We start from the raw sequence: 19,883 nt of genomic DNA on the forward strand, positions 1-19,883 counted from the left end.
CTCTTAGATTATAGTACAGAGTAAATAACGCCAATTGTTAGCATTAAAAATATTATTGTGTATACCATTGTTAATAATCATGGTTTTTTTTTAATTTACTTTGAATATTCTAAGACCATAAAATAATATATTTTGACAGTATGTATTATTACAGTTATCATTCTAAAAGAAAAAATCCAATTATAAAACAAATTATTATTTCACAGAAGAAACTATTTTTAGCAGCCTGTCAAAATTAATAACAATGTATTACATTAAATTATGTGCTATGCTCGAACAAAACCAAACATTTTAATAGTAAATGATATAAAAAAGTTGTTAGTAAAAACTTTTGAAACCAAGATGGCGTCTTTCAGTTGCGTCTCCTGAGGGGTAAGAATTTAATTTTATCAGACAATGATTTTGACGAAATACAACAAGAAAACGTGTTTCCAAATGTGTCATTTCCAATTTTTCCTTTACAGAATGCGATGTTTGGATAAAGTAGTGTCTATAACAGTTGCGCTCTATGCCGTACATCTGGCAACAGAGCCCAAGGGAACAAGGGCAGCGCTAATGCGCCGGAAAGAGAGGGTAAATGCGCACTGACGCTGTAAGCAGTGTCGCACCGCTATGTCGGCCGCGGGTCAGCCGTGGAGGTACAGTTGCGCGCTTCCGGTCCCCCCCCCCCCCCCCCCCAACAAACGTGCGCGCGCGCACATACACACACATACACGCACCTACACGCACATACACACACGTGTGTCTTGTGTCCTGTTCCCTCCTGCACTGCGCACAGGAATTAGCTCAGCCTGCCGACACAAGGTCTGGACTAGAGATGTTAGTTCTCCGTATTTTTTGGCCAGATTTCCCACACTGTATTTTTTTTTTGTAAATGGAACAGAAATTATCATGTAAAATAACGTATATTTGTAAAGTTCAAAGAGCTGGTCGATACATGGCAGTTTCAATCCAATTTCCATGATTTCTTATTTTAAAAATTCAAAGATTTTACTGGCTTATATCATGACCGATTTCACCGATTTGGCCCGTTAGTTGCCCATTAATAATTTATCAGGAAAGTATATAACAATTTCTCAAGCAAATTATCGTCTAAATTTAAGTTCCAGGTTGGTTAAAAATGTTTTAAATAGTTTATATTTTACTATTTTGGAGGGGTGATCTTAACCCCCCCGCCAAATCCTTCTATTTTCTGGGAGTTTATCCATACCCCCAGTAATACTGGGTTCGGATTATTACCCGGGCATTTATGCTTTGTGTAGTCCCAGTACCACCAAAAGTTAAAAGTTATTTGTAAACAGCTTAGGTCCTCTCCAAAACACACGATTTCCATAAAAGAATATCCCATTTTCGATGGTATAGTATTACAGTTTAAAATTTTGACTATTTACAACAAATCATACATTTATAACTTCTTTTTACAAACGTTCAATGTGTGCACCATTAGTTATATGGCACACGTCCAACGTAAAGTCCAATTCTTCCCACACTTTGGTTAACAGTTCTGTGTCTGAACTCTGGCAAATCATTAGGTAGCGACGGAACGTAGATACGATCTATAATAAATCCCCAAAAGTAAAAAAAAAAAAGAATCGCATGGCGTTATGTCAGGTGAACGCGGAGGCCAGTGATAAAGCTCTCTTCTCATCGCGACCATGGGCGGATTATTTTGCCACTCGGGGGATCACGAATAAACTTTAAAACGAAACGCACGTTGAACTGAAATTACAGATTCACTCGTTCTCAGCAGATTGCAGAACACTAAACACACTTCAGGCTTGGGGGTCGCCATTTTGCGTAGGTGGCGCTGGAGGCGAGGAAACAACAAAGCAGCAACTGGTGCACGGGCTTTATATAAAACTTGTTTCGAGTTACTCTTTGATTGTGACCTGGAACGAAAACTCTACAACGCTTAAGGCCGGTCAACACGCAACGTTTTCAGCAACGATTTACCTGCTCAGGTCACATCGTTGTAGACAAGACGTATAGTCGCCGCACGGTAAGTTCATACTTTTAGGAAGCCCTGCTTCATGCTGGGATCTATTTTCAAGGTGACTATGTATCCTTCCGCCAAATATCAACAATAACATTGCCATGTGGAAAACCATGTGACTACCACATGGCAATGTTTTGGTTGGGTAACTGTCAAATAGGGATGTAATTAATGGATAATAAAATTACACTGCAATTTTTATAATTGGTTAAATGTCAGTAGAAAATGTCATAACACCATGTTTAATAATTCAAATATTAAATATAAAAAAATCTAAGCAAATTTTTATAGTTTAGAGTTTAAACCCAGCGTGGTGCTGTGTCTTCACATAATATCTATAAAAATTGATGTTAAGTTTTACTAAAGAAATTTTTCTGCTTCGAGATTACTACATCACAAAGTGCTATGGTTGAAAGCATGAAAATTATGTCAGTATCATTTATGAAGAATTTAACTTTAAGAAATTATTCAGTATGAGGTAGCTATGTAAACTGTTAGTTTCCTAAAGCCGTGAGTGCCAGGCACATCACTGCCATTACATCGAGAGGTCATTTGTGAATAGAAAATAACAAGTTAGGGTAAATATGTAGTTGGGCGGTATTTGCGAAAAAAAAAATGTTAAAAATCCGAAAATACCTTTATTGTATGCTCTTCAACTTCCTCTTTTCATTAAAAGCGGCGGAGGTAAGAAATTCCAAATACTTTAGAAGATATCGAATTTTAAAATTTCATCATATGTAGTTGAGCGGTATTTGCGGAAAAAAAATGTTAAAAATCCGAAAATACCTTTATTATATGCTCTTCAACTTCATCTTTTCATTAAAAGCGGCGGAAATAAGAAATTCCAAATACTTTAGGAGATATCGAATTTTTAAATTTCATCACAATACCAGTGCATTGATGTGGCGATTATAATTGTTTCTTGTTTACGTACGAGTATCTACTTTTTTTATTGGATAATGATGTCACGTGATTGTTCGTGATAGGCCAGAATTCAAAAGAACCAATACGTGATTATTTAGTTCATTTATTGTTTAAAACGGTGTTTAATTACCGCCTCCAACTTAGGTGAGTTATTAACGTTTCTAATTTTAAAGTCTTATTTGTTATTTTGATATTGTTGTGCAAGTAATAAGTAACAAAAAAAATACATGAGTTATTACTGTGCATCCTTTGTTACGGGTTTGTTAGGTAAGGTCAGTTACATTTTAAATAATTTAAAACTAAAGAATAGTTAAAATTAATTCACATTATTTTTAATGTCGGTTTAGTTTGAAAGTATTAATAATGTAACTGACCTGACCTAATCAACAATTTTATTAATTACGCATTGACGATTCGCGTATTCACGAACACACGGAAAAATAACAAAAATGGCGTCGCTCGAATGGTTCCACAGGTCTTGTATTGCAAAATTAAAAAATTCTATATCTCCTTAAGTATTTGGAATTTCTTATCTCCGCCGCTTTTAATGAAAAGAGGAAGTTGAAGAGCATATAATAAAGATATTTTCGGATTTTTAACATTTTTTTTCGCAAATACCGCTCAACTACATATTTACCCAAGTTAGTAACACTTTTCTGGCACTACGAACCGAGTCAAGTATCGGTTAAAGGTTATGGCTAACCAAGTGTTTTGTAATTAGAGGCATTATTTTCTATCAAGCAGAATAAATTTTAAATTCTAATTCTAAGTTATACATTAAACATTTCTGTAAGTGTGTGTATTTTTATGTGTCTATGTGGTTTGTTTCATATAAAAACTATATCACTTAAGTATGTACAATGCAGAAAAGAAATTGTTGCCATAAAAAACTTAACTTAAGAATCTGTAATAAAATAAATATATTAAATAAATCGAAACTCAGCAATAAATTATCACTACCATCAATATTATGTTATATCCTGTAATGAAACTAATGTTTAAGAATCACATATAAACACAGCAGAGAAATTACATATCACTAAACACGTTATCCAGAACACCTGTAATTAAAAAGCATACATTAGCACATTTACCCTGAGCATATATTCAAATGCTGTATTTTTTTATGGTTACAGGTGTTAACAAAAAGTCATGACAACAACCTACGTAGAGTTGAATTTCTACTCAAGTTTTTTAAATTATTGACAATTATGTTTCCTAACCTAACCAAAATTAACCAAAATTTACCAAACCTAATTGCATGTAAATAAACCTAATTTGGGTTGGGTTAGGTTACATTATGTTGGTTGAGGATAGGTTATGTTAGGTTAGTATCTGTGTACATGCCCTTACATTTAATATGTTTTGCTTGTGGGACATTACCTAATATATAAACGAAAATATAAGAACGTGTCTGTTTGTAATTTGCCCGACATTCAAAACAAGAAAGCTGCGAGGAAGGTACTTTTACACTATTTTACAAACACGCCCCAACCTAACGGAACGTTTTCACGCACATACTTTCATAACGTGTTAATTAGTCACTCACTTTTTCACGGTCGTGACGCCCAGATCTAGAAGAAATGCTGTCATTTCTGCGACATCACCCTGTTCCAGTTGACATGTATTCATTAACATCGTAACTCTTCGTGCCAAGTTGATAATATCGTGCTGTCTCCTTCTTTACATTCATTTTAATAACCTAACAAACCGTAATAACTAACACAAAGTTACACTGTAAAAGCAATAGTTCACTACAAGTTACAATTAAGACAACCCTTTAAAATTGGAAAATTAATTAGTACACAAATACACTGGATGTTTTCGGAAAATCAGAAGTCGTTTTGAGCAAACAAGCGTTCAACATGGCTCGGGCCGACACACAGTTACGTAGGTGATTCATCCGCAACAGCTTGCAACGTCATCTGTAAACAAAATAACTTAACTTTCGTATATATTAAACAATATTACTCCAGGATCTGGAAGTAAACATATGTGAAACATTTTAAGCAATATTTATCGTTATTTCAGCTGTTCAAAATTACATACTAAGGAACTATTTCTTCAAGTGTGTAGCCAACATACCAATAAATATCGTTGCCACGCGTGTTTAAAAACTTACATATAAAATTAACAAATACAAATTATTTCAGTATTCATACACACGTACGGAAACGTAATAGCTTGATAAATTATGTCGTCCTATTTTGTTTATTTATTTGTCAAACAAATTGCACAATAGTAAACCAAATATTCTTAGTTCCATTTTTCAACAGTTCTTCCCAAAAGTACGAACTTACCGTGCGGCGACTATAGCGTGTAGACAGGAAAACTGCGCAGTTTTGTGAACTGCGCGGAGACGGAACAAGGAGAAGGAAAACTGTGGCCAAGAGCATTTATGTCCGCGCAGTTTAGTCGACCTGCACAGACTTGTCGTAGCGTGTGGACACTTCCTCCGTCTTCTCCGTTCACGGGGCTCAGTTCTCCCTCGGTATTTGTGCCGGAACAGTGTAAGTTTTTCAACGATGACCGATTTTCGACAGTGTTCACTTGAATTTCTAACAGAGTTCATTGGTCTGTACAAGTCCTTTCCGTGTTTGTGGCGGGTCAAACCAAAAGAATATAGCGATAGGGACAAAAAAAGTCAAGCGTATGAAGCACTTGTGCAAAAATACAAAGAGGTTGACATCGCGGCTAACAGAGATAAAGCACAAAAAAAATAAATAATAATTTTTCCGAGGTTGGTATACCGGAAAGAATTGGTCCAAGTAAGAAATTCTCGCAACTGATAGGATAAAACTTGGCTGCAAACTGTGTTGTGTGGACACGGCTAAACTGCAACCTTTTGTTCGGACAGTTTTCAGGGCCGGCGCGTCCATATAGGCGAACTAGGCAACCGCCTGGGGCGCCAAGTAGCTGGGGGCGGCGCAGCACGACACATAACAGCTCATATAACATGTTTAACGATTATTGAAACTAGATGAAAATGGATTTTTGTAACATTTTGGAATGTTTATATTGATATAAGTAATTATTTAAAGTCCACGGTGACCTGTTTATGATTTGTAATAATTAAAAAAGTAAAAAAAAAAAAAGCCTGCTTACATTTGATTGTTGACAAAATCTTAGGCTTACGTGATGTATTTTGACGCAAGGAAATTTTTTTTTTGGTGTCCGCTGGGGGGTTGGGGGGGGGGGGGTAATAAATTTTTTCGCCTAGGGCACCAATTTACCTTGCACCGACCCTGACAGTTTTGCCTGCGCAGTCAAAACTGTGTACCAAACGTTGCGTGTGGACCGGCCTTAACAGTCGATACTGTTGAGGACACGCTGTACAGGTTGTAAGGCGCCGCGGTGGTTGAGTGGCCCAGGCCAGTCCGGGTCCTGAGAGACGCCACGGGCGTCGGGTCGCATCAGTTGCGTCACAGACGCGACGGGCGGCGCGACGCGACCCACTTGTCGCGCCGGGTTCCGCAACGCGGAGACACACTTCCGCGCGCCGGGCCTCACAGACGAGAGAGCCACACCCGTAGTTCATGCTCGCTTCTATCTGATTGTATAAACTGGTGTGGCATTACATTTTGCGGTCGATTAGGATGAGTTAGCTACATTATAAATACTCTAAAACATTGCGGATGGTTGGTTATGTTAGGTAAGTATAGCTACATTAAAAATACTGTAAAATCATTTTATGGTTGCTTAGCAAATAACTTTTTAATATGCAGCTATCCAGGGCTAGGAAACCGTTTACATGATTTCACAGTATCTTTAATGTAGCTATCCTAACCAAATCAACCGTCCCACAATGTTTTAAAGTATTTATAATGTAGCTAACCTAACCTTTTACAATGAACAAAAAAAAAACGAAGATGCACGATCGGGCGTTTGGCTCTCTCGTCTGTGAAAAGGTTTCCCGGGCCCCCACGGCAGCGGGAGCGATTGTCCCCCCCCCCCCCCGGGCAAACCTGCCGCTCATCGACCCTCAGTCAGACGTATAGTACGTTTCAAGTGAAAACTTCAGTACAGCCGGGTAAGTCATCGTAACGGGGGAAAAAAAAAAAAAAAAAAAAATATGTGAGCGAGTCTTATCAGAACTCGCGGTAACGAGCTAATTAATGTGTTGCATGCAAAATACACCAGCCCATCGAAGTAACAGTGTTCAATTAGCGCGGTTTTGAAGTAACCACGCCAATAAATTACGGTATGATTTTAAGCAACACTTTCGTAGATTCGAAGTAGTCCTGTTTTCTTTCACGTGATTTTTTTTTAAATTTCCGTTTCGCGCAAAATTACAGTGGCTTGTGTGTAGCGTTAAATGGAATTCAAAACAAAATTAATATTGCGACGAATCAACAAACCAATTTTTTCTCTTTCCTTAATAGCCATTCTCTTCCTTCATTGCGTACTTATGTTCGACGATGCCTGTGTGTTCAGCCGACGTTTGTTTTACGCTTTCGTATTACAAGTTTATTTGCATCATGAGAACAGCCAATAAAAATAGCTGTTATGTTTTAATATTGAATTTTGTACTCAATTTGAAATCATTGGATAAAATTGTTTGTTTGTAATGTTGTTCATTTTGAACTAATTTCCATAATTGTTTTCAGAATTATGTGTTATAAATAATATTGCCATTTTGAAGTAGACCTTTGTTTCTGAATTTTAAAAAAAAACCATAGCTTATTTATATATTATTCAATTCTAAAACAAAAAAGTAGGTCTAGTGCCTAGTGGTATACCAACGATCCTAAATTTGTCAAGTTGTACGTATTTGCTAAAACGTTGGGAACCCCTGTTGTAGTCTACATTCTCCCCACCACGGCAGTAAGTGCAAACCAATCCTATTCTCGATGTGGCGTGCGGTATAAAACCAATGTGGTTGGTGTCTTCGTCTGTTTTCATTATTTCTCTTAATTGACGTAATTCGATTGCTACGTTATTTGTGCGTCGTTTCAAGGGTCATGAATAAAAATTGTTGTGATTGCTTATTTTTGAGCATGGCGACCCACTTTCAGAATTGTTGAGGTGCGCAGACTGCGACGCTATGTTTGCGAGTGCATTCTGGAGTATTCAGGTAAAAACCACGATACCACTTCCAGTCCTAAACCTGGGGCGGAAATTGTCCGCAGGTGATAAAGCTCCCGACGCGGCCGATAATCGAACCCAGGGCTTTTGGTTCTACAAGTCAGGGGTCATAAATATTTTAGGATCTAACCTCTTTCAAATGAATATTGAAGAGAATTACAACTGTATCGCTCGTGACTTCACCCTGCCCTATCATAACTGTACTCGTCAGGCGCATTTTTTATTGCCCACACATGTACAGTGCCCATCAGTAAACACTTTAAGCACACAATTCAACAGGCGGTGAACAAACACCATGAAGTTAACGCCAGATGCAAGACTCGACAAAATAATCAATACCTCTTCTGTACAGTAACGAGATAATTCATTTATCAAGTATTTTAAAAAAAAAATACACGGTAAATATGTATTAAACGGATTAGCGCCAAAAAAAATCGTACAAATATGAAATAACTTTCATAATATGCTATCTTACGTACTCTCTTCAGAACCGCCTGCGGAGATAAAAAATTCCAATTACTTTAGGAGATATAGAATTTTTTAATCTTCATTTTTTGGCGATTTTTTTTTTAAAAAAATTTAAAAATCCGAAAATACCTTTATTCTGTGCTCTTAAACTTCCTCTTTTCATTAAACCCGGCTGAGATAAGAAATTCCAAATACTTTTGGAGATATCGAATTTTTTAATTTTCATCCTGTGCACTCGTGCGGCGATAACTGTTGCTTGTTTACAAGTATCATTTTTTTTTTTTTGCGATGTTCCCGAACGGAGAAACCTAAGATGCACAATTTTTTTTTTTTTTTTTTTTTCCTAACCTAACTAAAACTAAGTGTATTTTGGAGGGGTCCGGGTTAGGGAGGGACCTAGGTGCGTCTCAGGCCGAAGCCTATACGCCTAGTCATGCTGGGATTAGCCATGCAGGGAGAGGGTCGCATGCATCATGTGCTAGGAGGGGATTGGCCAGCCATGGCAGCGATTGGCGCCATGACTAACTCCCCTCACTCTTAAATCTAGACTATAACTAGAGATAGGTTGGGCCCAGGTAAAACCTGCATAGACACAGGGAAAACCCTGGGCACATTCATGCGGGATGCAAATTGGCATGCATTACGTGTAGGAGTTTACAGGAGACAGAGGATGGTCTGGATGAAGTGTTGGACAGAGTAGAAAAGAGTCTACCATGCGGGGGTTGGGAACTTGGACTCGTAGTCCGCTTTGCTTTTTATCCAGGACTGGATTTAGTGACCAGGGACGCAAGCGCCCCTGGTGGTGAGTGGTTGCACTGACCACTCACTCCGCCGCCAGTCAGCACCTAAAAAACTAAGAAACTAAAACAGAAAAAAGATAAATGACTTACAAACTAGGCATTTCGTTACGAAATATGCAAACACCCAACTCAGGGATGGACGTGCAGTGCTTAAGATAAAACTAAAATAAGAACTAAAAATATATATATATATTTTTTTTTTTTAGATTTTTTTATTATTATTTTAGAAATATATATTTTTGATGACTATTACTTAGTATCTAGGACTTATTACTAATTTACAAATCTCTAATATCTACTACTATACTACTAGTTAAATATAGAGGAACTGTCGGTGTATAAAGTTACAGGTGAATTAAGTCAAGACCTATTCGCATTCTGGCATTGTTGCAAGCTTGTAATTCAAAATCCCATGTCTTTCAGAAACACAACCGGCACTGGAGGTGAAGCCTGCCAGGCGGGCCATGCCCATCGTACATAGGGAGTCAGCCCTAACACAACAGGCAGTGAACTCCCGGGAGCCGAACCTACACCTGCGTGCTTCGGACCATTTTGAATAAGCAAATTATTCGTTAATGTCTATAATTTAAGTTTCAACTCGCGGGAGACTGATTGGCCGATCGCTCAGCCAGCCACAGCACACTACGGAGGTCTGTGAGCCAAGATTGAATTTGGCATTTTATATTTTCCATGCAACTCTGGATCTTGTTCGCCCAGTGATGAAATATATGGGTTTCTGCTTATGGCACATTTATCATAGAATTTTTGCGCAGTTCGGAAATAATAATGTTTTAAAAGTTCGAGTTTGAGCTCTCTGTGCATAGCCCTTACGGGGCAATACACAGGCGCATCTGTCGCAATACGAATACTCTTATTCTGAATTCTCTGTAGCTTGATTAAGTGAGATTCCGCTGCTGTTGCCCACACCGGCGCTGCATACGTGATTATTGGTTTTATTAGTGCGTTATAAATTATTATTCCGTTTTTAACAGAGCTACCTAAACGTCTGCTCATGACGGGGTAGAGGGTCATGAGCCTAGTGAAAGCTGTTTTTCTTTTCGCCTCTATGTGATCGCGCCATAGTAGTTTCCTATCCATGTGTACGCCTAAATATTTAACCACATTTTTGTGAGGAATTTGCTCATTGAAAAGTGTTAGTCGTGGTCTATCTTCAAGTGGCGGGAGATGTTTACGCGTAAAAACTATAGCTTCTGATTTAGTAGGGTTTACCTTAATTCGCCATTTTGTGCACCACTGTTCTATTGAATTTAACGCGGTTTGTAATCTGTCTGCTGCGAGTTCTAGAATACTAGATCTGCTAAACAATACCGTATCGTCCGCGTAGCAGCCAAACTGAACTGATCGGTGTGCGGGCTTAGGCATATCGTGGATATAAATATTGAATAAAACCGGCCCCAAGATGCTGCCTTGTGGGACTCCTGCTTTAATTATTTTTAAATCGGACTGTGCTCCTTCTGTCGTGACTCTAAACGATCTATTTTCTAAATACGAGGCCAGTAATTTAATATAACAATCGGGGAAGCCAGTTTTATATAATTTATAAATTAAGCCTTCATGAAGTACTCTATCAAAGGCTTTTTCTATGTCCAAAAACGCTGCGAGATTATAGCTATTCTGATTGAACGCAGTTATTATTTGTTCTGTCATTCGGACCAGTTGATGCGTTGTTGAATGCGCGCTGCGAAAACCAAATTGTTCGTCCGGCAGTACGTCATTTTCTTTAATGTGAGTATTTAGTCGCTGTAGAATTATGCATTCAGCTACTTTTGACAATGTACTCAGCAGACTAATGGGCCTATAATTTTGGGGCAGTGTCTTATCTTTTCCGGATTTATGAAAAACTATCACATTCGCTTCTTTCCACTGCGATGGAAAATACTGTAGTTTAAGTATTCCATTTATTAATTGAGCTAGGTATTCCAAAATTTCATCGGGCAGTTTCTTAAGGACTACTGCCTGAATGCCATCGTTTCCCGGTGCCTTACATGGTTTCATACGCCTGATAGCCTGTTTAACTTCCTGAGATTGAGTTAAGTAAGGTTTTGAGGTTAAAGGCTGATTAAGTTTGATTGTAAGGTCTCTGTATATTCTGGCATTAAATTGCGGGTCACAGGGTTCGATATTAGGTTGAAAGGCTAATTCAAGGGTATTCGCGAAGGCTTGTGCTTTGTCTGTCGGTGTAAAAGCGAACCCAGTGCGTGTTTTTAGCGGAGGTATTTTATCTATCTTATGAAGGAATCGCTTTGTCATACTCCAGGTGCTACCATCTTGCACCTGTAGCTGAGAGACTTTCGTCTCCCATTGGCTGCTCCTCCATAGAGTTATTTCATCGGAAATTATTTTCTGTAATTCATTAATTCTCGCTTTAATGTCGCGCTGCCTACGTCGAGTATATTCGCGCCTTAATCTATTTTTCTGAGAAATTAAATCCCTAATATACACCGGCAGTTCATCTTGCTTAAATCTAACCACCTTTTCTGGGATGCACGAGTTAATTGCAGTTTGAATTTTAACTGTAAGTTCAGTGACTGCTGATTCGATGTTATCTTTTGTTTTGAAGTTGGCAGCATCGGCTGCAGGCAAATTATCGACTAAATACGTCTGAAAGCCTCTCCAGTCGGCTTTCTTGTAGTCTTTAATTTTTCTCGGAGGACTGATGTCAGTGGCCACGTCATCGAATAGTAGATGTACTGGAAAGTGGTCAGACGACATTTCGTGAAAGACTCTGAGTTCGAATCCCGTTTGAACTCTCTTATTTAATGCAATATCTAAAATATCGGGGTTGTGCCTTAGTACTCCGCTATCGTGAGTGGGCTCTGAGGGAGCATGTACTTGATAATTTTTGTTAGACTCGTGTCTTTGCAGCAGTAGGCCATTGGCTGTATTGCTCCGACAGTTCCAGTCTTTATGTTTGGCATTAATATCGCCGACTGCTAGGAATGTGGGAGCTGAGCCATATAAGATGTCCAGCTCGTTTTCAGTTAGTGACCTGCCCGGTGGTGCATACATCGAAATAAGCACAATTTGTTGTTTATTGACTTTAAAAGTAATTGCCACAGCTTCTAATTTATTAAATTCAGGTAAATGAAATTCACTATGTTGTATACTTCTGTGGATTAGTAGGGCAACCCCTCCACTTCTGGTATCGCGGTCGCGCCTATAAATAGTGTAATTTAAGATAGTTAGACGATCTGTTGGAATTAAGTGTGTTTCGTTTATCGCCGCGATTCTAATATTATGTTTAATTAAATGATCGGTAAATTCGATTATTTTATTACTAATTCCTCGCGCATTCCAGTAAAGGATGGTACTTAATCTACTGTCTACAGGGGTAGTATTAATGGCAGAACCTAAATTAAGGGTGTGCAGCATTAAAGCTGGCCGCTAATGCTGTCACGAAGCCCGTGGTGGCTTTTATTTTGTCCTCTATTGACTTGGACGTATTACACCAAATAGCCATTAAAATGCACATTGGTTCCAGGACGTGTGCCAGGTTAGGGTCCTGTGTAATGGCATCCGATTGGCCTACGAGCTTCAGAAAGTCGCTCGCGTCCATCGCTGGCTTCTCCGCGGGATTTAGCTGCGGTGAAGCAGTTGGCATTACTGTTGGTGAGTCTGTCTGCAACGGGCTGGCTTGTTGTTGCCCAGGCGCGACTTTCTTGGAATCACTGGGGGGAGGGGTGGAGTTGGGTGGCGCCTTAGTACCTGGCTGATCCATCACTTTACCTTGCGCCCGGCCTTTACCGTTTTTGTGCCCCGAATGGTGTTTCTTCGGGGGCCTCTGGGGCAGGGGCTGGCCTCTAGGTCTGGGTGGGTTTGCCAAGACAGGATACTCCAGTTCATGCCTATCGCTCAGCACTGAATATTGATTAGGGCTCTGCCATTGCGGGGGGGCGGGGTAGCTCGGGGCTCGCCACGGCTGCCTTGGGGGCTGGGGGCAGTAGCCTGAGGGGCCGGCTTGTTGTGGGGGCGGGCGGACTTGAGCCGCGGCTGTTGCTCGCTTGTTTTCGCGCAATGCGCGTTTGGACTGCAGCTCTCTGTCTTTCCGCTCCTGTTGCGGGAGGTGTCGCCAGTTCTCCCTCTTGTAGGCCATGCAGCCTCTGTAATTGGCGCAATGCGGGCCTTCACATCGCGCGCACTTTGCCTTCGTCCTGTCACCTCCCTGGGGGCAAACCTCGGTTTTGTGCCCTTGGCTGCACCATCGGCACACAGGGGAGGCTCTGCAGCCTTTTGCGGGGTGGCCAAACCTCTGACAGTTGCCACATTGGAGGGGGCCTTTGGGGTGTCGATAGTCCTCAACACGAATGCTGAGGCCTCCGAATGACTTCAGGCCGTAAATCCTTTCTGGATTTACGGCCTTCGGGAGCTCTACGACTAACTTATTTATAGGCTGCCTTGTCTGCCTGTTGTACAGAAACCAGAAGTTCTGCACTGGAAGACCCATTGCGGCGAACTCGGCCTGAATGAATTGTTTGTCGGTGCTGCTATGCACTCGACAAAACACAAACTTGTTCGGGATCTCGTCCCGTTGCAGCAGCACAGAGTGTTGCACTCCGGCCTGCTCCAGTGCACGCACTGCCCTGTGGTACTCCTCCACGGTGGCAGTGTGAATCATGAGCTGGTCATGGCCGCGACTGACGCACGACCAGCGCTCCTGCAGTGCTGCATCCAGCACTGTTTTAATGGCCGGGTAGCTGTGGCCAGAATCAACAAATACATACAGGGGTTTCACCTGCATTTTCTTTGCCTGAGGGGCAGGGTTTGGCGGGGCAGGGCTCGAACCTGCGGGCGTGTTGGCGGCCGTTTGATTGGCCGAGTTGTTTGCCCTTCTGACGGGCTGCTTGCGAAGTCGCTCGGCCTGCTGCCTGGCGATCGCGGGGTTCGTCAGTGGGGGGCGCAGTCTTTCGTCCTTTCCTCCCGTTTTTTGTTTTTTTGAGACGACTGTTGTAAAGCCGTCGTCGCTAGACATTTCTGGTTCGTCGTCGCTCGGCAGGGGCACATCGATGCACTCCTGCATCACCTGCTCGTCACTTAACTGGTCAGTCATGTCGCTAGTTACACCCTACAACGCACTAACACCCACTGACCACGCACCCGGGTTAAGCCGGGTTGTGGCTAGGCTGTAGGGTTAGCTACAACCCGGGTTGTTTTGCACGCTTACACTTCTTAGAAAAAACCTGGGAATACCACCTGGCCTGTGCGCGAGTAAACAGGCTGTTCCTGGAATCTCGCAGCTCCGCTTGACGCGTCCGTCCTCGGCCAAGGCTCGAAGCGAACTCTCTAAGATGCACATAGAGTTCTGCCATTCCCGATTACACCCGAACAATTCACCTTCGGCCAACCTCGGGTTTATTTATTAATATTTCTGTTTATTTTAATGTAGCTATACTAACCTAACTAACCATCCAAATGGTTTTAAAGTGTTTTAATGTAGCTAACCTATCCGACCACTTTTAATATTTCAATTCATTTTTCCTGCGCAAAAATAAATAAATCCCGAGGTTGGCCGAAGGTGAATATTCGGGTGTAATCGGGAATGGCAGAACTTTATGTGGATCTTAAGGACTCTCACGTAAACGAATACATCATGTAAAAAGAAACTTACGTGAGTTTATTCTGTTCATCCTTTTTCCCGGTTTGTTAGGTCAGGTCAGCTACATTATAAATACTTTAAAACTAAACAACCAATAAAATTAATTTTATTATTTTTAATGTCTGTTCAGTTTCAAAGTATTTATAATGTAGCTGACCTGACCTAATCTACCTTTGTCCCATTTTGTTAGGTCAGGTCAGTTACATTATAAATACTTAAAACTATACAACATGTAAAATAAATTGATATTATTTTTAATTTCGGTTTATTTTGAAGTATTTATAATGTAACTAACCTTACCTAATGGAAAATTTATGTTATTTAGACATTCACGCGCACACGGCAAAATATAAAATGGCGACGGTCAAATTATTACACACGTCTGGTATAGCAAAATAAGAACGGCCATATCTCCAAAAGTATTTGGAATTTTTTATCTCCGCAGGCGGTTCTGAAAAGAGGACGTAAGATAGCATATAATGAAAGTTATTTCATATTTGTAAGATTTTTTTTGGCGCTAATCCGTACAATACATATTTACCAAATACACATGTTTACAAATCACTTTAAATAAAAAATCTAAAACTTTTCAGGACTCATATTTACGCTCAGTAATTTACAAAAGGATTGCCTTCTTATTACATGAGATACATGAACGATATTTGTCGCAGAAATCGCTGATTTTTGAAACGTCCTTAAGTTTCTTTGTTCACGTAATAAATACGTAATACTTACTCCGTATCTCCGTAGCTGGATTTCTAAATCGTCACAATTACTGAGAACCCGAAATAATTGGCATGCGTATTTATTTCCAATTGTCGACGTCGGCTAGGCTTGGGAAAGTGGGGGGTTGGCCGGAACTCGTGATACTAGACCGGAACTGACGCCGGCGGTCCTCTGCGATAAGCTCTCCAGCGCAGCATGCTGGCTTCCCACCCTAGTGGCGGCGCTATGCCCGTATCTAGCTCGTTCATAGAGCTCGTCAGAGTCGTGCGTGGACACCAGCCCGCTCCGAACCTGACGAGCATCGCGGTTTTGTCCCTCACATTCATTACTCGTCAGATTCGGAGCGGGCTGGCGGCCCCACACGACCGCTGACGTCACGCGCCGACCACTGACGTAAGGCATGCCACGCGTGCCTAACCGGATTACAAGGGTCCTCGCTAACCCCCCCTTTTTTTTCGATCCCCGCGCAACGTCCCGCCTCGGGCTATTATCACCTTTGGCGGCCTGGGAATTCTGGACTTACAGAGGCCGCTGCATGGAGTGGCTTGAATATGTGTCGCCATTCTCGATGTTCCGGACGTCGGGTCGGCCCGTTATGATGCGACTCTTCACTGCTGCTCTCGTCGCTTCAAAATAGAAAACTACAGGAATATAAGCAGCGACGCCGGCCTCCGCGGGAGTTCCGAGAGTTGAGATAGTATCGTGAGTGAGGTGAAGTGCGACTGAGTGGCGCGAGAATGTGTGTGTGGACAGGCGCGAGGTAAGGGGCGAACCACTGTCGAGCCTAGCTGCAGTGAGGAGTGCGAACTGCGGAACTTGACAGACGTTAAGAGACTTGCGAATAAACATTTTTAAGTGCAAGTGATAGGTGATCAGAAATTTTTAGGTACGATTATTTCTTAGTGATGTAAATATGAGTAATTAATAAAACTGTAAAAAAAACTTAATTGGGCTATCCCTTACGATTACAGTTCTTCTCCGCATCATAAATCGTAACAGTAACAAACAAGTAACAGTTGTTTCGAATCATTGGATCCAATGCTTATAATCCCATGTAAGTATAACACAACATTTATTTTTGCCATTTTTTGCTAAACAGTACGCCCTATAGGAGAATACCCCCTCCCCTCCCCAACCCCAACCCCAACCCCAACCCCAAATAGAACGTTTAAGTGACTTAAGCCCCCTTTATGGCATGGATCATTTCCAGTGGTATTTGAAGTGTCATGGTGCTTTTGTAAATTGTATTTTCTTGCTGTGTAGCTTTATTTTAACTTTATTTATTTAATGTAATGGTAATGAAACGGCGAACCCTGGTTGAATTGGAAATAATTATAATTTTTTTCTCTCTGTAATCTTGGTTATGTGCGACTCCATCAGCACTGACGATGCTGGCTTCGAGTATGTCACGTCATCGTGTTGCGGCAGCACCAGTAAGGCCAGTCAGCTTCGAGGCTGCATTGCGAAGTGCACGCAGCGACCTTGCCTGCTTCGTAGTCAAGATGGCCGTCGGCTCGAGTCCCTTATAAGGCATGGCTGCTGAAAGCCGCGCCATTTTCATTTTTATTGTACGTGATTTTTTCTCTCTCTCTAGAAAATGTGCCTAGCGTGAAACCAAACGTTGCCTGTGCAGATTCCACTAAAAGTTTGACAAGTATAAAATTTAATGTAATAATATATATTTTTAAATGTTGTGGTGAAAATTGCTTCTGTACGGAAATAAATCTTTTTTAATCCACTATTTATAATATTTTGACGCATAGTTAGAAATTTAAAAAAATAAAGGCAGAATTATTTTTTCTCTCAGCTGCTACTATAATTTTTAAAACGTATCACCTTATTATTGCGAGACATATATATGTGTATATATATATATATATACTATTTTATACTTGTCCATCCAAATATACAAAATAATTTATACAATAATGAAATTCAATATTTTTCAAGTATTTCAAAAATATGCATAACTTATACTGCTGTAAAGACTTTCTAGAACTCTAAATATGTTCCGTTAAACAAATTAATAATTACCATTAATTATTTTATTAATTTTTAAGTAGGAATTTTAAGTTTTTAAAACCAATAAGTAATTTCTACAGGAGGTTTATAATCAAAACTTTATTATCTTAAATCTACTGATGATCTAACTTTTGGCGGAACGTTACATCATTTTAGATCCGGAAGAAGAGAAAAAAAAAACAAATTAATGATTAATTCAAAATTATTACAGTTTTGAAACGCAACTTAAATCTGAAAACATTGAAATGGTTGTATTAATGTTCGTACGCAAAAATTACCCGGGAGAGAGGATTGAGAAAGGAGTGTTTCATTTTATAAATCAAAATGCGATAGTGGAATGGGGACAGGCTCGGGGGGGGGGGGGGGAAATTCAACTTGAAGTTGAGTAGTTTCTGACGGAATAGTAGTAACTGGTGCAATGATTGCTTGCGGGACGTTGAAAGGCATAGGAAACAGCTGCTGCCTCCATCCGCCACTCTCTTCCCTTGTAACCGTACCTGTTGAGCGTTGATTGCGATCGATTGGCAGGCATTGGAAATGAGTTTGGTGGTGGCTTGGGGGGGGGGGGGTAGGTAGGTGTAGACCGGTCGTGAATTGCGGCCCAACTCTTTCCCACGACACCGCTCCCTCTCCCCACAAATTCCCCCTCCCCATTTTCTATTTCAAACAGTTCCTCTCCCCGCCTACCAATCGCTCCCCCCCCCCCCCCTCGTCAGCCGTGATGTACTCTCACTTTGTGACCTCGGTGGGGTCAAAGGCCCCCGTATACTCGAAAACCACGTACAGTGTGCAGAGCTTCAGAAGACTGATATCTGAATGGCGTCTGTTCACGAAAATCTTCTAATAATACGTTGAGGTCATCTGGTAACAAAGTTTTTAATTTCCATCGGAATTTATTCTTTAGAATGATAATGAATGTTACGGCAGCAGTTACCACATATATTAATATTTTACGTTATCCCGTTATTGTTTTTTGCTCCCGTTGGCAAGTCACTGAAATTTCGCATCCAGGGTATTCAGCCCCGGGGAAAAACAAGGATAACACTCAATGGTCAGGGAATTTCCGGATAAATCAGAGAATAGCCAGTTAAATATTTCTGGTGATACTTTGAAGTGAGATGTAAGAACATCTCGCGTTGCATAGATCCCAGATTTTTTTGTCAGTGTGCTAATAATACATTATTCACGACATTGAAGAATCCGTAAGTAAATTTATGATGATCGCAGTGTTATGAAGCATATAACGCTTAAATTTGTACGTTTTTGTTTTCTGTCGACATTAATTGAACATTAAAAAAATAAACTGGAAAATTCATAGAATTGTGTGTGAGGATAATGCTGCAAAACCGGTAATCATTTTAAATTATAGTAGTTATAGATTGTTTGGCAGCAACAGTAAGAGAACATAAACTTCATTTATACAGCCATACAAGTTCAATCGAAACGAACACATTTCTGGCGCTTATATAGCTGCCTATGATTGACGGGTTTAACGAAATCGGCCCTTTCCGGATGACTCCAGTTGCGGTTGTGTTATATTCTTATCGCCAATGATTCGAAGTCTCGCAGAATATTCAAGACAGCACGGATTGTGGTTGGGGCCATAACCAAGACTTAAGGCAAATATATGTCAGCTGTTGAGACATGACGTCACCAAACGTGACCTGACAAGAGCCGGACCAAAATGTTAAGTAATTTTAACTTGTCTGTGGGGAGAGTGGGGAATGCTAGATTTCCGCGATACTTCAGGCGGCAGTTTTTAGTTTATCTGGCAGTCAGTTCCAGAGATCAGTCTCTCTTCCCAGTTTCCAAATATGTGTACAATGTGGAGGGTGGGTTTGTTAGCTTGTGTCGCCGAGCGGTTCCGCCTTATCTCCGCGAGAAAAACAGGAAACTATAGTCGATTAGATTTTGTCGTAAAATATTAGTTCTTTTGTTTTTTTTTGGGGGGGGGTGGGGGGGGGGGCGATGAATGCCTTCAGCTTTCGTTTCCCGGGAAAAGAGGTTTAGGCGGGCCGAATCGGGCCTGGGCTAATATTTGTCTAGCGCCGCGTGGTTCGCGAGCCTGCTATCTCGTGGGGAAGCCTTCATTTCACAGACGAGAGAGCCACACCCGAAGTTCCCCGAAGTACTTTCTCGCTTTTCTTTCTTCCGTTCTATCTCATTGTATAAACCGGTGTGGCATTAAATATTGCGGTCGATTAGGATAGGTTAGCTACATTATAAATACTTTAAAACATTGTGGATGGTT

The sequence above is a fragment of the Bacillus rossius genome, assembly GCF_032445375.1.
Source record: "Bacillus rossius redtenbacheri isolate Brsri chromosome 4 unlocalized genomic scaffold, Brsri_v3 Brsri_v3_scf4_1, whole genome shotgun sequence".
In the NCBI taxonomy this organism is placed as follows: Eukaryota; Metazoa; Arthropoda; class Insecta; order Phasmatodea; family Bacillidae; genus Bacillus; species Bacillus rossius.